The 20088-nt window shown below is 42.6% G+C and overlaps 1 pseudogene; it reads right to left on the minus strand.

The window, feature by feature from the left end:
• Positions 1-4978: 4978 nt before the first annotated feature.
• LOC121282438 overlaps positions 4979-20088 on the minus strand; it is a 46449-nt pseudogene continuing 31339 nt past the window's right edge.

The raw sequence follows: 20088 nt of genomic DNA on the forward strand, positions 1-20088 counted from the left end.
GCTCATGGTGAAGGGGGCAGCTTACTGGCATGGATAGAAGATTGTCTAGCTAACAGGAAACAGAGAGTAGACATAAATGGGTCATTTTCTGATTGGCAAGATGTAATGAATGGTGTGCCACAGAGATAAGTGCTGGGTCTTCAAATTTTAACAATTCATATAAATGATTTGAACAAAAGGGATTGAAGGTATGGTTGCTAAATGTGCTGAGGACACAAAGATCATCAAAAAGTGAGTTGTGAAGCAGAAGTAGGCTACCAAGGGACATAGATAATTTAGTGAGTGGGTAAAGATCTGGCAAATGGAATGTAATGTGGGTGAATGTGAAATTGACCATTTTGGCAGGATGAATAAGAAAGAAGCATATTATCTAAATGGTGAGAGATTACACAGCAATGAGATTCAGAGGGATCTGGGTGTCCTAGAGCATGAATCGCAAAAGGCTAGTTTTCAGGTACAGCAAGTAATTAGGAAAGCTAATAGAATGTTATTGTTTATTGCGAGGAGAATCGAATACAAGAGTGGGGTGGTTTTGCTTCAGTTGTGCAGCGTATTGGTGAGGCCACATCTGGAATATTGTGTACAATACTGGTCTCCTTATTTAAGGAAGGACGTTAGAAGCAGTTCAGAGAAGGTTTACTAAATTAATACCAGGAATGGGAGGCTTGTCTTATGAAGAAAGGTTGGACAGGCTACGTTTGTACACACTGGAGTTTAGAAGAGTAAGAGGCAACTTGATTGAAATATTTAAAATCTTGGGGAGCCATGATAAGGTGGGTGCATAGAGGTTGTTTCCTCTTGTGGGAGAATCTAGAAGCAGAGGTCACTGTTTACAAAGTGAGGGGTTCACTCATTTCAGACAGAGATAGGAGGAATTTTTTCTCTCAGAAGTCTATTGGTCTTTGGAACTCTCTTCATCAAAAGGCAGTGGAAGCTGAGTCTTTGAATATTTTTAAGGCAGAGTTAGATAGATTCTTGATAAGCAAGGGATAAGCAAGAATGTGGAGATGAGGTTAAAATTAGATCAGCCATAATCCTATTGAATGGCAGAGCAGGCACGAGTAGCCGAGTGGCCTACTCCTGCTCCTAATATATAGGTTTGTATGTTCAAATGAAGTGGACGGTCCTACAAGTACCTGACATATTAGAGGGCCAATCAGGGGATAACAGGAAATGACATCAATAAATGATTATCATTCTCAAAAAATCAATCCTAAATTGATCACACACCACCTAAACCAATCAGGGATCGATCATGCGCTGTCAGGAAACTATCATATTTTTCCTAATATTATTGTGGGATATTTTAAAGCAACCTTATTCATGTGCGAGTGTTTAGTTGTGCATGGGGGGCTAATTTAAACTAGAAATATTAGAGTGCAAAGTTTAAATTATCAAAGAAGTTAGGTGTAAAGCAATCATTTGAAATGGAGATGAGTAAAGCTAGGGTGAAGTCAGCAGATACCTTGTGAATGAAATTTGCATTTTTAAATAAGTGGAAAAGTGTTTGATTTTCAAAGGAACATAGAGAATGTTTACAAATAGTAAGATAACTAAGGCAATGTTATTATGTTGATTTTTCCCAAAGGTGCCAGTCATAATGATAACATGAAAGATTTGTATATTCAGGGAAAAGTAACTTTTAAAGACAAGTGGAAACAATGGGATTTACAGATCAAAAAGGGAGAAACATATTTAAAGAAGGATGGAAGGTTGTGTGAGGTGTGGTTATGTGAGATCTTGAAAAGGTGACTGTCTGAAACAGACTTGGGGAAAAGGCCTCTAGCCACCCTAAAGGAATTTGCTGTTCCAAACCAAAGTTGTATTGAAAGCTTTTGGAATTCCATTGTCCAGTGGGTGCTTGTGGCAAAATTGCTGGATGACTTTATAAATTAGTAATCTATCTGGATTGTTGCCTTAAAGTGAGTGTGTAGTTGGGAGCCTGGTTAAGTAGAAATTTTGGGAACTATGTAATTGTGTAACCATAATCTTGTGTGTGTTTAAGTTAGTTCTTTTCTGTTAATAAATGTTTTAATTTAATCTTTAAAATCTCTAAATGTGGTAGTGGACTCATTACTTCTGACTTTAAGTGCACCAGCCTTCTCATAATAAATACAAATTGCAACATCATTGTGACAGTGTGGCCAAGTTTCCCTTGTTTATTTGGTCAGCCTGGCAAATAACATCTGCCAGTATCATAACAAAATTGGGGGCTCGTCAGGTATTTTTATATTCCTTGGTTGGCTTGTAGGCGGTGAAACTCAAGGCTACAAGTACGAGAAGATTGAACTCAGGAGTTGGTGCTGAGGGATTTTAAAGTGGTTAGATGGCTTTAACAATTACCAAAACTTTTCTAGGAGTAGAAGTTGTAATCCTGATTGGTTTACAAAAAGTAACTAAGGCACAGGTAACAGAATTGGTGGATAAGTTACAGTTAGGATTAACCACAGGGGCAAAGAAAGCAGACATAATTGAAGTAATAGTGCAACATTTGAAATTGGAACAGATACCTGAAGCTAGTGAGTCAGTTGAATTGGCTAAGGTTCAGTTGCAAATGAAAAAGCAACTTGAATTAGTGGCAAAAGGAAAAGGAAAGGTAAAAAAAAGGGAATTGGAATTGAAAAGGCTAGAAGCAGAAGAAAAGGAAAAGGGGTGTGGGCATCACTGGCTAAGCCAGCATTTTCTGCCCATCCCTAATTGCCTTTGAGAAGGTGATAAGATGCCTTCTTGAACTGTTGCATTCCATGTCGGGTAGATACACCCACTGTTGTTAAGAAGAGTGTTCCAGGATTTTAACACAGCAATCATGAAGGAACTGTGATATACTACCAAGTCAAGATGGTGAGTGACTTGGAGGGGAACTTCCAGGCGGTGTTCCCATCTATCTGCTGCCCTTTTCCTTCTAGATGGTGGTGGTCGTGGGTTTGGAAGTTGCTGTCGAAGGAGCCTTGGTGAGTTCCTGCAGTGCATCTTGTAGATGGTACACACTGCTGCTACTGTGCGTCACTGGTGGAGGGAGTGAATGTTTGTGGATGGGGTGTCAATCGAGTGGGCTGCTTTGTCCTGGATGGTGTCAAGCTTCTTGAGTGTTGTTGGAGCTGTACTCATCCAGGCAAGTCGAGGGTATTCCATCACACCCCTGACTTGTGCCTTGTAGATGGTGGACAGGATTTGGGGAGTCAGAAGGTGAGTTGCTTGCTGCAGGATTCCTAGCCACTGACCTGCTCTTGTAGCCTCAGTGTTTATATGTCCAGTGCCAGTGTTGTAGCTGTACTAGAACAGTTTGGCTAGGGGTACGGCAAGTTCTGGAGCACAAGTCTTCAGTACTATTGCTGGAATATTGTCAGCCCATAGCCTTTGCAGTATCCAGTGCTTCAGCAATTTCTTGATCACATAGAGTGAACTGAATTGGCTGAAGACTGGCACCTGTGACGCAGGGGGTCTCTGGGGGAGGCCGAGATGGATCATCCACTCGGCACTTCAGGCTGAAGATTGCTGTAAATGTTTCAACCTTATCTTTTGCACTGATGTGCTGGGCTCCCCCATCATTGAGGGTGGGGACATTTGTGAAGCCTCCTACTCCAATGAGTTGATTGATTGTCCTCCACCATTCACAACTAGATGTGGTGAGACTGCAGAGCCTCGTTGTGGAATTACTTAGCTCACATGCTGTTTATGCTGTTTGACAAGCAACTAGTCCTGTGTTGTAGCTTCACCAGGTTGACAACTCATTTTTAGGTATTTCTGGTGCTGCTCCTGGCATGCCCTCCTGTACTCTTCATTGAAACAGGGTTGATCCCCTGACTTGGTGGTAATGGTAGAGTGGGGGAATATGCTGGGCCATAAGGTTACAGATTGTGGTTGAGTACAATTCTACTGTTGCTAATGGCCCACAGAGCCTCATGGATTTCCAGCCTTGAGTTGCTAGATGTGCTTGAAATGTGCTTATCCCATTTAGCATGGTGGTCGTGCCACAGAACACGATGGAGCGTATCCTCAATGTGAAGACGGGGCTTTGTCTTCACAAGGACTGTGCGTTGGTCACTTCTAGCTATATAGTCATGGACAGATGCATCTGTGGCATGCAGATTGGTGAGGATGAGTTGAAGTATGCTTTCACTCTTGTTGTTTCCCTCACCACCTGCCGCAAACCTCATCCAGCAGCTATGTCCTTTAGGACTCAGCCAGCTCAGTGTGTAATGATGCTACCGAGCCATTCCTGGTGATGGACATTGAAGATCCTATCCTGAGTACATTCTGCGCCCTTGCCACCCTCAGTGCTCCCTCCCGGTGGTGCTCAAATTGGTGAATGCTGATTGATCAGTTGAGGGTGGGTGGGTGGGGGGGTGGGGCGGTGGGGGGGAGGTGCGGTCATTGGGGGCTGTAATTGGTAATCACCAGGAATGTTCCTTGCCCATATTTGACCTGACGCCATGAGACTATATGAGGTCCGGAGACAATGTTCAGGACTCCCAGGGCAACTCCCTCTTGACTGTATACCACTGTACTGTGACCTCTGGTGGGCCTGCCCTGCCGGTGGGACAGGACATTCCCAGGGATGGTGTTGGTGGTGTGTGGGACATTACCTGTAAAGTATGATTCCAAGAGTTTGATTATATCAGGTTGTTGCCTGACTAGTCTGTGAGACAACTCTCCCAATTTTGGCATAAGCCAAACTATGTTAGTAAAGAAGCTTTTGCAGGGTGAACAGGGCTGAGTAGCTGTGGCTCTGGGGTCACATGTAGGCCAGACCAGGTAAGAACAGCAAATTTCCTTCCCTAAAGACATTACTGAGCAAGATAGGTTTTTATGACAATCGACAATGGTTTCATGGTCATTAGTTGACTTTTAATTCCAGATTTTCTTTACTGAGTTCAAATTACACCTTCTGTCAGTTCCCATAGCATTATCCTGGGTCTCTGAATTAGTAGTGCAATGACAATACCACTACGCCACCACCTCTCCTTAAGTTCATGCATCATGTAAGCTGGTAAAACTGTTTGATGTTGCAAAGTGGCCAGCTAGGTTCCAGCATGTGTATGGAATTTTTCAGCATGGTGAGCTGTGCCAGAAGTGGCCCGAGGCACTACAAGAACCACTCAATGTGTCTTAGGTTTCCAATGCACTGGATCCAGTGACACTATGGATCCAAATTTCACATTCCTGCTGTTCTTTCACTCAGGGGAATGATCTTCAGATCTCATTCAGGTTTGAAATGCTCCTGAATTGTGGATCTCCCACTGCCCAAAGAGTCACTGTTAACATCACCTGAGAGATAAACCAGCCACTTCAGTAATGATTTATAAATTCTAGTTCTATTGTTGCAGAAATCTGTACTTTGTTACTAGTTTTAACTCTATTGTTTTACCTTTCCTGAAGATTTGATTCCTTTTGATAACGCTGCCCCAACAATCAGCCATACCAGAAGCAGACAGAGGGCTAAATACCAGACCATCTCCCCGGGCTTATCTATTGAACTGGTACAGCGTAAAACCACTTTACTAAATAGAATAACAACAATAAATACATTTTCTAATAACACTGCTCATTACACACACACACTATTAGATACAATGCAGAGTATTTGGTCAAATATACATGGATTTGCACAATATACAATTTAAACAGAATAAGTTCTCTTCTTAGATAAGTGAAATGATGCTTGGAATTGAGATGAAATTTGATGTCCTTTTGATTTTTCTTTGTTTCTATTTATTTTTATCTAAATATATATGTATAAAAATTTTAAACAGTGAGTGCTGATTCCTTGCAGAGGTGATTTGAAGGAGTTCCTGATAGTGCTTCATTGACAGTCTTACATTGCACTGTTAAAGTTACCCAGGTTAGTCACAGTGGGTGGAATTTTCCAATCCCCCCTGTGGTGGATTTAATTGTAGGCGGAGCGGGGACAAGGTGGCGGAAGCCAAAAAGTTTCCTGCTGGCGTGAAATGAAGATGGGAACATGCTGTCATGCCCACCATGGTGGATCATCATTCCTACCAGAGGCCTGCATGTTACTGGGATGCAAATGAAGGCCTGACTGGAATCGTCCCCCTCTGCCCAATCATCTGTGCCACTAGGTTTTCACACTGGTCCAGGACACATCTGGACCAACATGGTGTGCAAACGTTGGCACTTACTTGAAGGCAGCCTAGGGCAGCAGACGGAGATCAGTTGGAGGCCTCCAGTGACCGTGGACTCTGGAATACCACATGCAGCAGCAGGTGGGCGGAGCTTCAACCATGTGGATCCACTAGATGCAGCAACTTCCAGGAGGGCATTGGCAAGTGGTGGCTTCTTCTAGGGTTCCAATCACCAAGCAGCAGGTAGACAACTGCAAGAGGTGCTGTTGGGCAGTGGTGGTTTGTGCTGGGGGTGGGGGCATTAGATTGGGAGCAGGGGAGTGCAGAGGCAGGGCAGGTGTGGAGGACTAGAGGGAGGCAGCGAAGGTTGGAGGTGGTAATGGGAAGAGAAAGGTGCTGTGGAGGTCGTTGAATAGGTGACCTGGTATGGAGTGGGAGGGTGGGGAGAGCTGTGGTGGAGTGGAGGCAGGGGGTGGGGTGTGCAGGTGTGAATGGGCATCAGGGGGTGTGGAGGTAAGAACAGGCATGGAGAGGTGTGCGGGGCAAGGGGGAGAAGACAGAACAAGGGTTCAGGAGGAGGGGTCTGTAGTGTCAATTGAGGAGTCCAAGGGGCTTACTCAGGGGTTCAGTGATAAGAAGGGATGGTGAGGGTTAAAGGTGGCAGTGGCAGCCAGTTGGGTTGGAGGGTGAGAGTCTGGCAGTGGTGGGTAAAGTGGTGTTGAAGGTTGTTGGAGGGGATGTGGAACGAGAGGTGGATTTTGGAGGTTGGCAGAAAGAGGGGGCAGATTAACAATGATTTATGTACTTGTACTTGTTCAATGTCTGTCTCAGAGAGGCTTTATTGAACTGAGGAAACGGAGCCTAAAGTCAGTTTGCCTCATGGCAGGGTCACATGACTATGGCAAGCCAGGTGGTTCACTTAGTAAAGATTGCATTTTCAAAACCCAAACATCCTCCTTTTCATATTGAACAAAAGATAAAAGCATTCCCTTTTTCCTAGCGAACAAAAGGCACATTTGCATCCACGATCCTGTGTAACTGCAAGTTACCCAAGTTACCCACTATACACCTTTGTTCTCATGCATTAACACCTGTTTGTTCCACTAGTCAGTCTGTGCACATGCATTACACACAATCTTTAAATCATGCAGGTCTCTTAATGGAACACTTGCACATTGACATGGCTGTTCATCTGAATAATGTCCTTGTCCAAAGAGTGTCATTCCTGTGGCCTTTGTTGCTTCGGTGACTGATGTTCTTCTATCGTGGTTGTTGGGGATTCATGGACCTCTGGGACTGATGGTAGTTCTGCACTTGTGAGATCATTTCTCCTGATCGCCTGACTGCTGTGAAGGAGCAGCTTTGTTGGTTGTTCGGATATGCCTTCAGTTGCTCCCGTATATCTGGTCATTCACTTCCACTGCGTACAATCGAGATGACAACTTATCTCTGCATGCGCCAAGTTTGCACGTGGGCTGACTCCTGTTGAGAGCATTGAAGCTTTGCACCCTGATGGTCTCTCCAATGCCCAGGTCTGGTAATGGTTTGGCAGTCTTGTCAAAATGAAATTTGGCTTTCTGCTGTTTCATCTTGATTTTTTTTTTCACTCATGCCTTTTACTACTTCTGGTTTGAATAGCTTCTTTTGTTGTTGGAAGAGTAATTTGTATGCAGTATGACATTAGTCTCTGGACTGGGCTAGTTTCCATGCTTTCAGTTGGTGTGTTTCTCCACTCAAGATTGCCTTGGATACATCTGTGCCAGATTTGCTCGATTTCTTGATGAGTCCTTTGGAGATTATCACTGTTGTCTGAGCCTTTCCATTTGACTGGGAGTAGTGTGGAGACAATGTTGTTACAATTCCAGTTGAGGTTGCCCCTGGACAGGCCTGATTCCAGGATGAATTACAACTTGATAGAGCCTAACTTTTATTTGTTTGTTTAGATACTTGGGGAGAGGCCACTGATCAGAATCACCGGAGTCAGCTAATGAACTTTTAACAAAAGAATAAAACATTTATTAAACAAGAAAAGATTAACTATATTACAATATTCCTTCACCCACAACTATGCCTTTACACATATAAACAGATTTGTAAGGATAACACAAGTTACAAGAGCTATCTTAGACTCTGATGTTCCCTGTTGGTCCATGTAAATCTATGGCACCCTGTGCTCAGACACACCACACACTGAAATCAAGTGATAGATGCCACCTCAACCAGATGCTGTGTAACTCTCATTAACTACCCCCAGATACTTGTCATACTATGAGCCAAGCAGTATCACTGAACTCCAAATTTCACTTGAGGGTTTCCAATCGCCACTCTCAAGAACTTGCTTTGAAATCTTCTCCCAAACTGACGCTTTCTCACCGTTGCCTTCCAGAAGGGTTCACTTACAGGGTTTTGAACTCTGCTTCTGATATTCCTCTCCTCGGGTCACCACATGCATTCGAGCTGTCTTCCATGCACTCAGTCATCAATAATACCACTGTTTCACATGACAATAGCAAAGAGTTACAGACGTTCAGTTGTCTCTTTGGACCTTCTTGCCTCTTGCAAGCTGTACTCACTTTAAATTTGTTTTCTGCAGCTTTTGTCTCATTAAATCTGAAGCTTGGAGCCTTTCTCTCTGCCCCTCACTCTTAACTTCACTTAACAGGATCTTTTCCAGGTTCTTGATCTTCATTTCACAAGGTGGTCTGGTTGGGACTTTCCCCTGTTCCATCACTTGGATTTTGGGGTCTTTTCTTTAGCTTGGGACTGGCTTTCTGTCCTCTTTGCTCCAGTCTTTCTTGGCAGCTACTTTAAGAATCAACTGAACTCAAACAGCTTCCAAAATCAAACAGCTGTTTCTCTTTTTCTGTGTGTGTGTCTGTGGGAGGGACCAGCCTCCCTGGACCCCTGTTGCGAGGTGTTAGGGGGAAATTAAAAATGCTAAAAGAGAATACAGTAAGAATTTACTGAAAAACCCTTAAAATCTCCAGGCAGACATGGCTGCTACATTGCACAGCCATGAGAGTCAGACTGGAGACAAAAGTGTGACATAAATTAGATTAAGCGTACTCCCCTCTCATATAGAGAAGCGGCAGATGGCTTTAGCTTAGATATAGGAAAATGAACAATGGACAAAGAAGGGGCTTTGATGAAACATAAACAGTCTTAAGTTGTGGGAACCAAGATCTTTGTGTACTTTTTTTAATTTTGATTGGATACTATAATTATGTATGCATCCTTTAGAATAATTGGTTAGTAAACTCGCTTGTTTATGTACTCAATAGGATGGAGTTAGCATGGGACTGGTGTGTCAGTTACGATTGGATGTATTCAAATGTATTATGATAAGAAAAAGTACAAAAGTATTGAAATGTAATCAATCTGGGAGCTGGGTCTTCATTCTTAGGAATGATTGTGGCCCCTTTGCATATGCTTGAATAAAATCAGTTAAAGGAAGCCTGAGTGTCTGTGGTTGCTGTGGGATCAAAGAGTGTAATTTTCCTCTTCAACTGACCTATGTGGTCGTTGCAGGATCGGAGAATATACCTTCTTCAATAGGTGTAGTAGGCAGGATTTGCCCGGACCTCTGTGAAGGTGGAACAATGATCTGGTGAGTATTTTCATTTTGAAAGATACTCTCCGGTTGTTTGCATCAGACTAGAACAGAGGTCTAATAGGCCAGATCTGAACTTTTCGGCCAGGGAGACTCAGGTGGACAGTTTAGGCAATTGAACCTCGGGAGACGGAGTGTCTCAGTGGAACTGGGGGTCCCTGTTTAATGTGTGAATGTGAGTATGACTGAGAAAATTGAACTCGAATTCGTTGCAGAAAGGGAAGGTGAAGGAACCGTGTCCCTTCACTTCGCCAGGAAGCATAAAAGCTGATCAGCAGAATGAAGCAACAAGGTTGGCAGCTGAGCGATCCGCCGTCATGCCCTAAGGAGTGGTGGAAAGCCCAGACTGATGATAAAACCGACAAAGCTACAGTACTCATTTTGAGCCTGTATCTGCAACAAACTAAACTAATACAAAAATATCTCGGTCGAGTTGTGCTAGTCGCAGCGGCAGATCGATTTCTCCCAGGGGCCACCAACAGAGAATGGGAATATGTGGAAGGATGATTGGGACCCGAAATGTCCCCTACTGAATTTTTTGTAACTTAAAGAAGTTAATTGATCTAAGTTACAAGAGCAGTTTGTGCTGAAGAGAGAGAAGGAGAAAGGAGGTACCCCTAGGGGGTTAATGAGCAGTGACAGGCAGCAGCAGAGAAAATGCGAGCTTCAGTCAGTTTGATTGTCTCTAAAGGTGGAACCTTTGAGATCTCTCTATTCCCCCCACTGTTACTTGAAGTTTCATTTAGAGGTAAGTTCAATTCTAGAGGAATATAAGTACATGCCTTTATATATGTGTTTGTTTGTGTGCAAGGAAGCATTTTTATGTGAGCTCTAATGTGTCTTCTTCCATGAATTGTCATTTTAGTGATAGCGACCACAACATGGTACAGTTTAAGTTTGTTATGGACAAAGAAATGGACAAATTGCAAAAAAAAAGTTTTGGATTGGGAGAGAGTGGATTTTAATAAAATAAGGCAGGATCTGGCCAAGGTAGACATGGAACAGCTACTTGTGGGGAAATCTACAGAGGAGCAGTGGGGCGCATTCAAAAAGTTAATGGGGAGAGTACAGGCTCAACATGTTCCCTCTAGAGTGATAGGATGGAGTAACAAGCCCAGGGAACCATGGATGACCAGAGATATTCAGGATACGATGAGAAGGAAAAGAGAGACTTTTAGCAGGTACAAGGGAAGCAAATCAACGGATGCATTAGTGGAGTACAGAAAGTGCAGGGTGGAGTTTAAGAAACCAATTAGGAGAGCAAAAAGGGGATATGAGAAAGCTCTGGCTGGTAAAAGTCAGGAAAATCCCAAGATATTCTAAGTTTATCAATGGGAAGAGGATAACCAGGGAAAGAGTAGGGCCCATAAGGGACCAAGGCGGCAATCTATGAGTGGAGCCAGAGGACTTCGCTAGAGTGTTGAATGAATACTTCATGTCCGTCTTCACCCAAGAGAATGAGGATGAAGATGTCAAACTTGGGAAGAGAGACTGAGGTTCTTGAGCAAATTGACATAGGAAGTGAACAAAGTATTGGAGGTGTTGGCAGGCTTAAAAGTGGACATATCTCCAGGTCCAGATGATTTGTGTCCCAGACTGCTGAGGGAGGCAAGGGAGGAGATTGCAGGGGTTCTGACCCAAATTTTTAATTCCTCTCTGGTCACGGGGGAGTTGCCAGAGGACTGGAGAACAGCTAATGTGGTCCAACTATTTAAGATAGAAATAAGCTGGGGAACTACAGGCCAGTGAGTCTCACGTCAGTGGAAGGGAAACTATTGGAAAAAATTCTGAAGGAGAGAATCTAATGTCCACTTGGAGAGGCAAGATTTGATCAGGAATAGTCAGCATGGCTTTGTCAAAGGGTGGTCATGCCTAAAAAATTTGATTGAATTTTTTGAGGAGGTGACCAGGTGTGTAGATGAGGGTAGTGTAGCTGATGAGGTTTATATGGATTTCAGCAAAGCCTTTGACAAGGTCCCACATGGGAGACTTATAAAGAAGGCAAATGCACATGGGATACAGGGTAATTTGATAGGGTGAATTCAAAATTGGCTTAGTTGTAGGAGGCAGAGGGTGATGACAGAAGGGTGCTTTAGTGACTGGAAGCCAGTGTCCAGTGGCATACCACAGGGATCTGTGCTCGGTCCCCTATTATTCATCATATATATAAATGACATCGATGACTATGTGGGGGGTAGGATTAGTAAGTTTACAGATGACACAAAGATTGGCAGGGTGGTTAACAGTGAGGTTGAGTGTCTTGGGCTACAGGAAGATATAGACAGGGTGGTTAAATGGACAGAAAAGTGGCAGATGGAAATTAACCCTGAAAAGTGAGAAGTGATACACTTTGGAAGGAGTAATTTGACAAGGAAGTATTCAATAAATGGCCTGACACTAGGAAGTTCTGAGGAACAAAGGGACCTTGGCATGCGTGTTCATAGATCTCTGAAGGCAGAGGGACATGGTGGGGTGGTGAAAAAGTCACATGGGACACTTGCCTTTATCAATCGAGGCATAGATTACAAAACTTAGGAGTTAATGTTGGAGTTCTATAGAACCTTAGTGGGGCCACAGCTGGAGTACTATGTGCAGTTCTGGTCGCCACATTATAGGAAGAAGCACTGGAGGGGGTGCAGAGGAGATTTACCAGAATATTGCTTGGGATGAAACATTTAAGTTATGAAGAGAGCTAGATAGACTTGGGTTGTTTTCAGTGGAGCAGAGAAGGCTGAGGGGCAACCTGATTGAGATGTATAAGATTATGAGGGGCATAGACAGGGTGGATAGGGTGCAGCTGTTCCAATTAGTTGAAGGGTCCGTCACAAGGGGACATAAGTTCAAGGTGAGGAGCATGATGTTTAGGGAGGGATGTGAGGAAAAACTTTTTTACCCAGAGGGTGGTGACGGTCTGGAATGCACTGCCTGGGAGGGTAGTGGAGGTGGGTTGCCTCACATCCTTTGGAAAGTACCTGGATGAGCACTTGGCACGTCATAATATTCAAGGCTATCAGTCAAGGGCTGATAAATGGGATTAGCTAGGTAGGTCAGGTGTTTCTCACGTGTCAGTTCAGACTCGATGGGCTGAAGGGCCTCTTCTGCACTGTGAGATTCTGTGATTCTGTGTGTAGTTCAGCACTTTAGAGTCAAAAGCCCCATATTAGATTAAAGGAAAAGTATACTCAAACATTCCAAAGTTTTGAGTATAAAGTTTGAGTTGAGATTTCTGGCAAAAATCCCAATTTGAAGGCAACGTAAAGATAAAACAAGTCTTGCCTTTGTTTGAGATAAACCAGCCTTTGTACCACCCCCTTGCAGACTAGTAGGGAATAACCCTCATCACCAGCTTCCAAGCTGATTGGGATTGATACATACGAGTTGGTATTCTAAAATTCTGAAGGGAAAAAAAATTACCTGAAATTTAGAAGGATTCCAGGAAAACCAAAAGACATAAACACACGGTCTAGGTGGTTCCAATGGATAAAAAGGGGTTTCTTTTGAAGAGATGAATTAAATATTAAAGGAAATCTGCACTCCAAAAACACTGCAATTTGAATTTGGGACAATCTTGAAATGTAAAGTGCAGTGTAATTTAACAGGTTACTTTTGAATAATGAGGATGCTATCCAAAGATAAAGAATGTGTCGATAAATATATGGGACTTATAATCTCGATACAAATCAATACACATGAAAAAGAGGTTATTTTAATTTTGATAGTGTAAATTACAGTTCTCACAAAGATAAAAATTTGAGGTTTGGTTCTCGATAAAGCTCTCAAAAGGGAATTTTCATTTTAATGGGTTTTTGACAACCATTGGCACAAATTCAAGTGCTGCAAGCTTTTTGTATTTGTAAGTCTGTTCCCAAAATGTGAAGTTAAGCTCAAGACCTTGACAAAGTTTGGCAGAAATCCAATTTTTGGTGAGTTAATGAATCTGGGATAATGCTAAAAAAAAAGTCAGATATAATTTAGTGGGTTACTTTTGCGACAAAAAGATATTGTTTGAGAAGAAGATAAGGAAGCAAAACATGTTAATGCCTGATTTCTGTTTCAAAACTGTTATGAGAATACCTTATTGGACTGTAGAGTCTCTCCAGACAACCTGAACAAGATAAGATGGTAGCTATTGCATGTGTAAAATGGTATGAGGAAAGGATTAAGCATAGTAGAAAGAGTTAGGGAAAGAGGACACCATAATGTACAAGCTGTTTTAAGGGAACTGAATTTGATAACCTGGCCATCTGAGACGTTGGAACTGCACAGGGGGAGATAAGCAAAGATCTAGAGATCCCCGTTGACAGTGAATAGTTAATATGGCCTAAAGAGTAAGGAAACATTTTAACCGATCAAGACAATAGAGAAATTTAGGATGATCGTGGTCAGGGGAAAAAAAACCTTAGAGCTAAAACTATTTGGAATCTGTAGTTGAGGCAATTGAAGGGTGAGGTGAAATAATACTTAACAACAATTCATCACAAGTTGGAAACAGGTAAAGGGAAAGCTGGGAAAAAGCTAAATAGATGTAATACTGACTAATGTGCATGCGAGCTACAATGAGTAAGGCCACAGGATTAACACCCTGATGACAGGCTCCCAGAGAGAACTGCCACTGGAAATGGAGATAGTGAGTCATTGAAAGATAGGATAAGAAGGTGCATTGTAGAGTTGTGTAGACAACTTAAGGAATTGAGGTCCGACATGAGACAGCAGCAGGAGATAGTAAACTGGAAGGGGTGGGGGTGCCTACCCAGGTGGATTCAGATCAGGGAACTCATTTCACAGGGAGTGTCATTAAAGAAATGTGTAAACTTATGGAGATTAAACAGAAATTCCCCATATTTCTTACCACCCCCAGAGTTTAGGGATGGTGGAAAGGATGAACCGAACTTTAAAAAACATCTATAGCCAAAGCAATTCAGGAGACAAGGCACAGCTGGGCCACCATATTGCCTAGCATTCTGATGAACATTAGGGCTACACCATATAGGACCACCAAGTTCACCCTATTGAATTGATGACAGGAAGGGCCATGCAATTACCTGAAGGCATTATAGTAGGAGGAGGAGATGTAGGGCCATTGAAAGGAAATATATGGGACTATGTAAGGGAATTAAGTAAGCAATTGCATGAGTTAAGAGAGGAAGTTAGGGACTGACAGATGACTAAGGATATGGAAATAGGCAAATCCAAAGAGCAACAACAGACCCCCCCCGAGTGGGGAATAAGGTGGTGGTCAAGGTGAGCTCTGAGCGAACAGGGTTTGGCTCAGGTGGTATGGACCATATGAGGTAATTATGATAGGTAATACGTGTGTACTTGTAGATATGAAAATGGGAAATAAATGGAGGCATTACACACAGTTAAAGATATATGACGAATCACCAAGTGGTAACCCGGATTACCGGAGCCAATGTTAATGTTTCCACAGGTCTGTGATCCTGGCTATGTACATGTCAGCGCTGGCATGAAAAGCACCAACGGTCAAAGACAATAATGACACCTGTCTTCACCCTGGGCAGTATGTACTACTTCCCCAAGGAGGAAGTGGGAAATGAATAAGAAAGCCCAACCTGGATTACAGATCGAGTCACTACATGGCCACATCAAACGAACAGTTGGGAACAGGACCCCGCCATGTGTATTACACAAAGAGTTGTATGAGTACTTTACATTTAACAGCATCAGGGCAGCCAGTTCGATTGACACTCGACTGTAACAACAGGAACTTCACGAGATGGTGGTACTTACCCAAGGGTAAAGACAATGATGAACTGACGAATGCACTTTTGAGGATTCACCCAAGTGGGAAATACACACCCAGTAACACCTCACTAAATATAAGCATAGACACGAGTGTTGGGGTAATGATAATTGGGATTTATGACAATAGAACTGGACTGGGTTGGTGGTATGGGGGATGTAGAATGTATGCGCTCCCTACCAGTTTTTCATCAACAAGCATTTGGATGTATCAAGAGTTGTGACCGCTGGATGGACAGATCTACCTCGCTTTGTTTGGGAACCAGGTCCTGAAGGACAATATTGTCAAGAAACATGTAAATACGTAATAGATGTGCATGATTGTTATGATATACGATGTTTTATTTTGACTACATGTGGATATCAAAGACCCATTCAAAGTCCAGATGTAGTAAGTCCACCCATAGATGGGATAGTCAGGATAGGAAAGTCAAAACCACATGATGTAATTATGTTCTCCTTGGAAGTAACATACAATATCTCAGGGCTTCTGTCAGTGTTACATACTACTTGTCACAGCCACTAGAATTCCATAAAATGGGCTAGAAGCCAACTGAAGAGGATAGTCAATGACTATAAGTTTCAAATTGTCCCAGGAATTAGAGCAAAAGCACAAGCTAGGTTAAAAAGAGGTATAGTAGGCAATATCGGAGGGCTATTTGCGAGTGCCAATTCCATGCTTAATCCAGATCAGATCTATGACTTAAATGATTATGCCCCCTGGGTGGCCACTGAGACTACCCGAGGGTGGCACTTCAGTGTGTGCGGAACAGAGCATGCCCTGACATCTGTGGAGCTACAAGGAGAAAGTCTGCTACTGATCCTTAGGCAGACGGGATAACAGACACAGCCAAATCACAAGCCACAGGGAGGGCATGTGATATGCTAGGATGAGATTTAATTGATGGAGTAAAATCCGACATTGAAGATATCAGGTTCAGAGCAATTCCCGAACACATGTTCAAGTCAGTATATCAATTAAACCTCAAATTTACGCAAGGAGCAGCAGGAATTAGTGGTTACACAACCTCAAGGTGGAGGAGAGGATGGAGTTATATAATTTATCATGGCCATTCCCCAAGAACATTACCCAAACGGGCTTTCCTGAACAGCTATAGGTTTGAGTCCCCAGGAGTAGATAAAGGGGGGGATGGTACTCTGCGTAGGGCTATGTGGAAATATATCCTATGTAAGGTACTGATGAGTTTTAGAAATTGTTGTACAGAATCAAGAAATTACATTGTGTGCTTATGTCAAATGCTGGACGTATTTACAAACAAAAGCAAAGTCACATTCACCACATTACCAATTCAGGAAGCATTTAAGGCAATTCAAGTGTCAACTCAACTCACTGATGCTTCTTGATCACGAGGCGGAGTTCCTTTACGGGGACTTACTTTGTGCTAGCAACTCGAGTTTTTGCCTACAGGTGACCGATCCTTTTACTATAGGACACTTCCATTTACCAGGCAGAACCACAGGATGCTTGTTTAGCCCTTGGTCGGATGACACATTGTTCATTGATCAAATTCCTGTCAGAATAGCATGCCTAGCCATGCAGGAAGCAACAAGAATAGCTCAATCGTATGTAGGAGTTCCTAGTGAGCAAATCGAGAGGGGGCGTGTGCAAGTGGATTTAGCCATCCAATTGGCCAGGTGGTTAGCCCAATTAGCTACTTCCTGTGCTACAGCCAGAAGATTGATGAATTGGTGGGAGATTGTTAGAATGGGTGTGACGATAGTCACAGGAATTATGCTCTTATGGGCTATTGGCCTCTGCTGCTACCAACATAAAACCTGAAAAGGGACTCTCCGGGCACAGACAGCAACAAACCAAAGGTGCGCATCAGTTCCTTGACCTATGCATACTCCAAGGGAGAAGACAGGAGAAGGGAAAGTTAGGTTATACAACCGGGTGGTTTAGAATTCCTCTGGCGGTCTGGACAACTGGCCACCTGAAGGACCAGGAGGGGAATTCTCAATTTAAGGTCTGGCCAGCTTGGGCTTTGCCAAGGGCCAAAAAGGGGTACTATTAGGGGGAAATTAAAAATGCTAAAAGAGAATAGAGTAAGAATTTACTGAAAAACTCTTAAAATCTCCAGGCAGACATGGCTGCTACATTGCACAGCCTTGAGAGTCAAACTGGAGACAAAAGTGTGACATAAATTCGATTAAGTATACTCCCCTCTCACATAGGGAAGGGGTAGATGGTTTTAGCTTAGATATGGGAAGATGAACAATGGACAAAGAGGGGGCTTTGATGAAACACAAACAATCTTGAGTTATGGGAACCAAGGTCTTTGTGTACATGTTTTAATTTTGATTGGATAATAATTATTTATGCATCCTTTAGAATAATTGGTTAGCAAAATCACCTGTTTATGCACCAATAGGGTATAGTTAGCATGGGACCGGTTTTGTCGGTTACCGATTGGATATATTCAAATATATTATGATAAGAAAAAGTACAAAAGTAATGAAATGTAATCTGGGAGTTGGGTCTTCATTCTTAGGAATGATTGTGACTCCCTTGCATATGCTTGAATAAAACCAGTTAAAGGAAGCTTGAGTGTCTGTGGTTGCTGTGGGATCAGAGTGTAGCTTTCCTCTTCAACTGGCCTATGCAGTCATTGCAGGATTGGAGGGTGTACCTTCACAACATTCTTTTTCTACTTTTGTTTGCTTAACTTAGCTTATGGTCGTAAAACCTTCAGAAATGCAATCACCTTTTAAAGTGAAACTAAAGCTCAATTTGATCTTTCTTAACACAGATACAGAAATACAAATCAAACTTAAATTTTAAAGCTAAAACTCATTCCTAACACCTATAAATACCAATATAACTTACTTAAACTGTCTCTATTTCCTAACAATGAGTAATGCTGAATTTCCCAATCCTTTGTGAATTGGCTGAATTCTTCCCTTGTGAACTGAGGGCCATTGCTACTCTTCACAATGTCTGGGATGCCATAATGACTGAAGTGGGCTTTCAGGCATTCTGCTATTTCTCCCCGTCGTTGTTGAAGTCAGCTGATCTAACTCCCAGTAGTCAGGATACTAGTCCACATTGACAAGTTAATCAGTTCCTGCTATACTGAAAAAATCTACGCCCAGCTTCATCCATGGTCTATCTGGCATGTCATGCATCATAATAGCTCTCTAGTTTTTTTTTAAGCTTGGTAATCATTACATGCACCACACTGGCCAATGTAACCTTTAATTTCATTGCTCATGTTTGGCCAGTAGAGCATTTCTCTTGCCTCCCTCAGATTCGATTTGATTCCTTGATGGCTTGCATAGATGTGCTTCAGCATCTCTCCTCTCATCGGCTTAGGGATGATAACTCGATTTCCTTTGTATAAGATGCCATTTTGGACTGTCAATTCATCTCGGTATGTCCAATACTCGTGACCGCAGGTGTGTCCTTGATACACTAAGGCCATCTTTTCACAGGTCATCCTTTCACCACTACTTCTTGTAGTGCTTGTAAAGTTACATCTTGTTGGATGGTTCGCTTGATATGAGCAAGGCACTTGTCTGTCAGATTCAATGTCTCTGCTGGGTTGATGACTTCCAGGTCATGTCAACATGCTGCCTCACGTTGAATCCGGGAGATTTCACATTTTGCTGTAGCATCCTCAATTTTCTTCTTCTTGGGGTGTGCTGCTCTTGACCGCATGTATGTGATGTGCATCTGTTTCCCTTGCTTGTGTGTCACATCCAGATGATATCTTTGTAAACAAAGTGAGAATCTTTGCAGAGGCTTTGGAGAAGGTGGTAGCAGTTTGCAAAAGATGCTTTGAAGCAGTTTGTGGTTGGACTGCACTGTTACTTTGTCACTCCCAAGCAGGTACTGATGAAAATGTTCACAAACAAAACAATAGCTAGGCAGTCTGAGTGTAGCGTTGTTCATTTTGTTTTAGTGCCCTGCATGCAAATTCAATTGATTGTTCTTAATGCATTAGAGTTGCTCCCAGATCTTTCTCGCCGGCATCACACTGCAACATGACTTATTCATTGACAGCATAGTACTTCAGCACTGGCATTATCTTCAATAGGTGTTTGATTTTAGTGAATGCTGTTACTTGTTCTGTTTCTCCAATACCACAGCACCTCTTCGGCAGTAAGCTTGCGTAATGGTTCATACTCTTCTGACAAAGTAGGCAAAGATTTTGCGACATATTTCATGAATCCAACAAATTGTTGCACTGCTTTCACCTCTATTGGTAGCTGCATCACTGTTACAGCTCTCACCTTGTCAGGATCCAGGCAGACATTTTTCCTATCAGTATATTACCCATGTACTTGAATTCAGGCATCGAGTTGCAATTTTTTCATGTTTAGCTTCAGATTCATCTGACAAGCTCTCTCCAGCTGTTGTATTTAATTCTGATCCTGGTCAGCTATGGCTTCTTCCATTGTGTTTCCACATCCATTGATTATTAGATCACCCACTATGGCTTCCACTCCAGGAAGATCATTGCCTATCTCACACTGTGTTAGTATTCTTCTGGAGCTGTGGAAATGCCAAACAGCATTGGCAACCATCTGTATCTCCAAAATGGCTTCTAGAACATTATTAGAAAGCTACTGCTTTCATCCAGCTTCACTTTGCATCTAAGGTAGTGAATA

This window comes from Carcharodon carcharias, chromosome 9 (genome assembly GCF_017639515.1).
Source record: "Carcharodon carcharias isolate sCarCar2 chromosome 9, sCarCar2.pri, whole genome shotgun sequence".
Lineage (NCBI taxonomy): Eukaryota > Metazoa > Chordata > Chondrichthyes > Lamniformes > Lamnidae > Carcharodon > Carcharodon carcharias.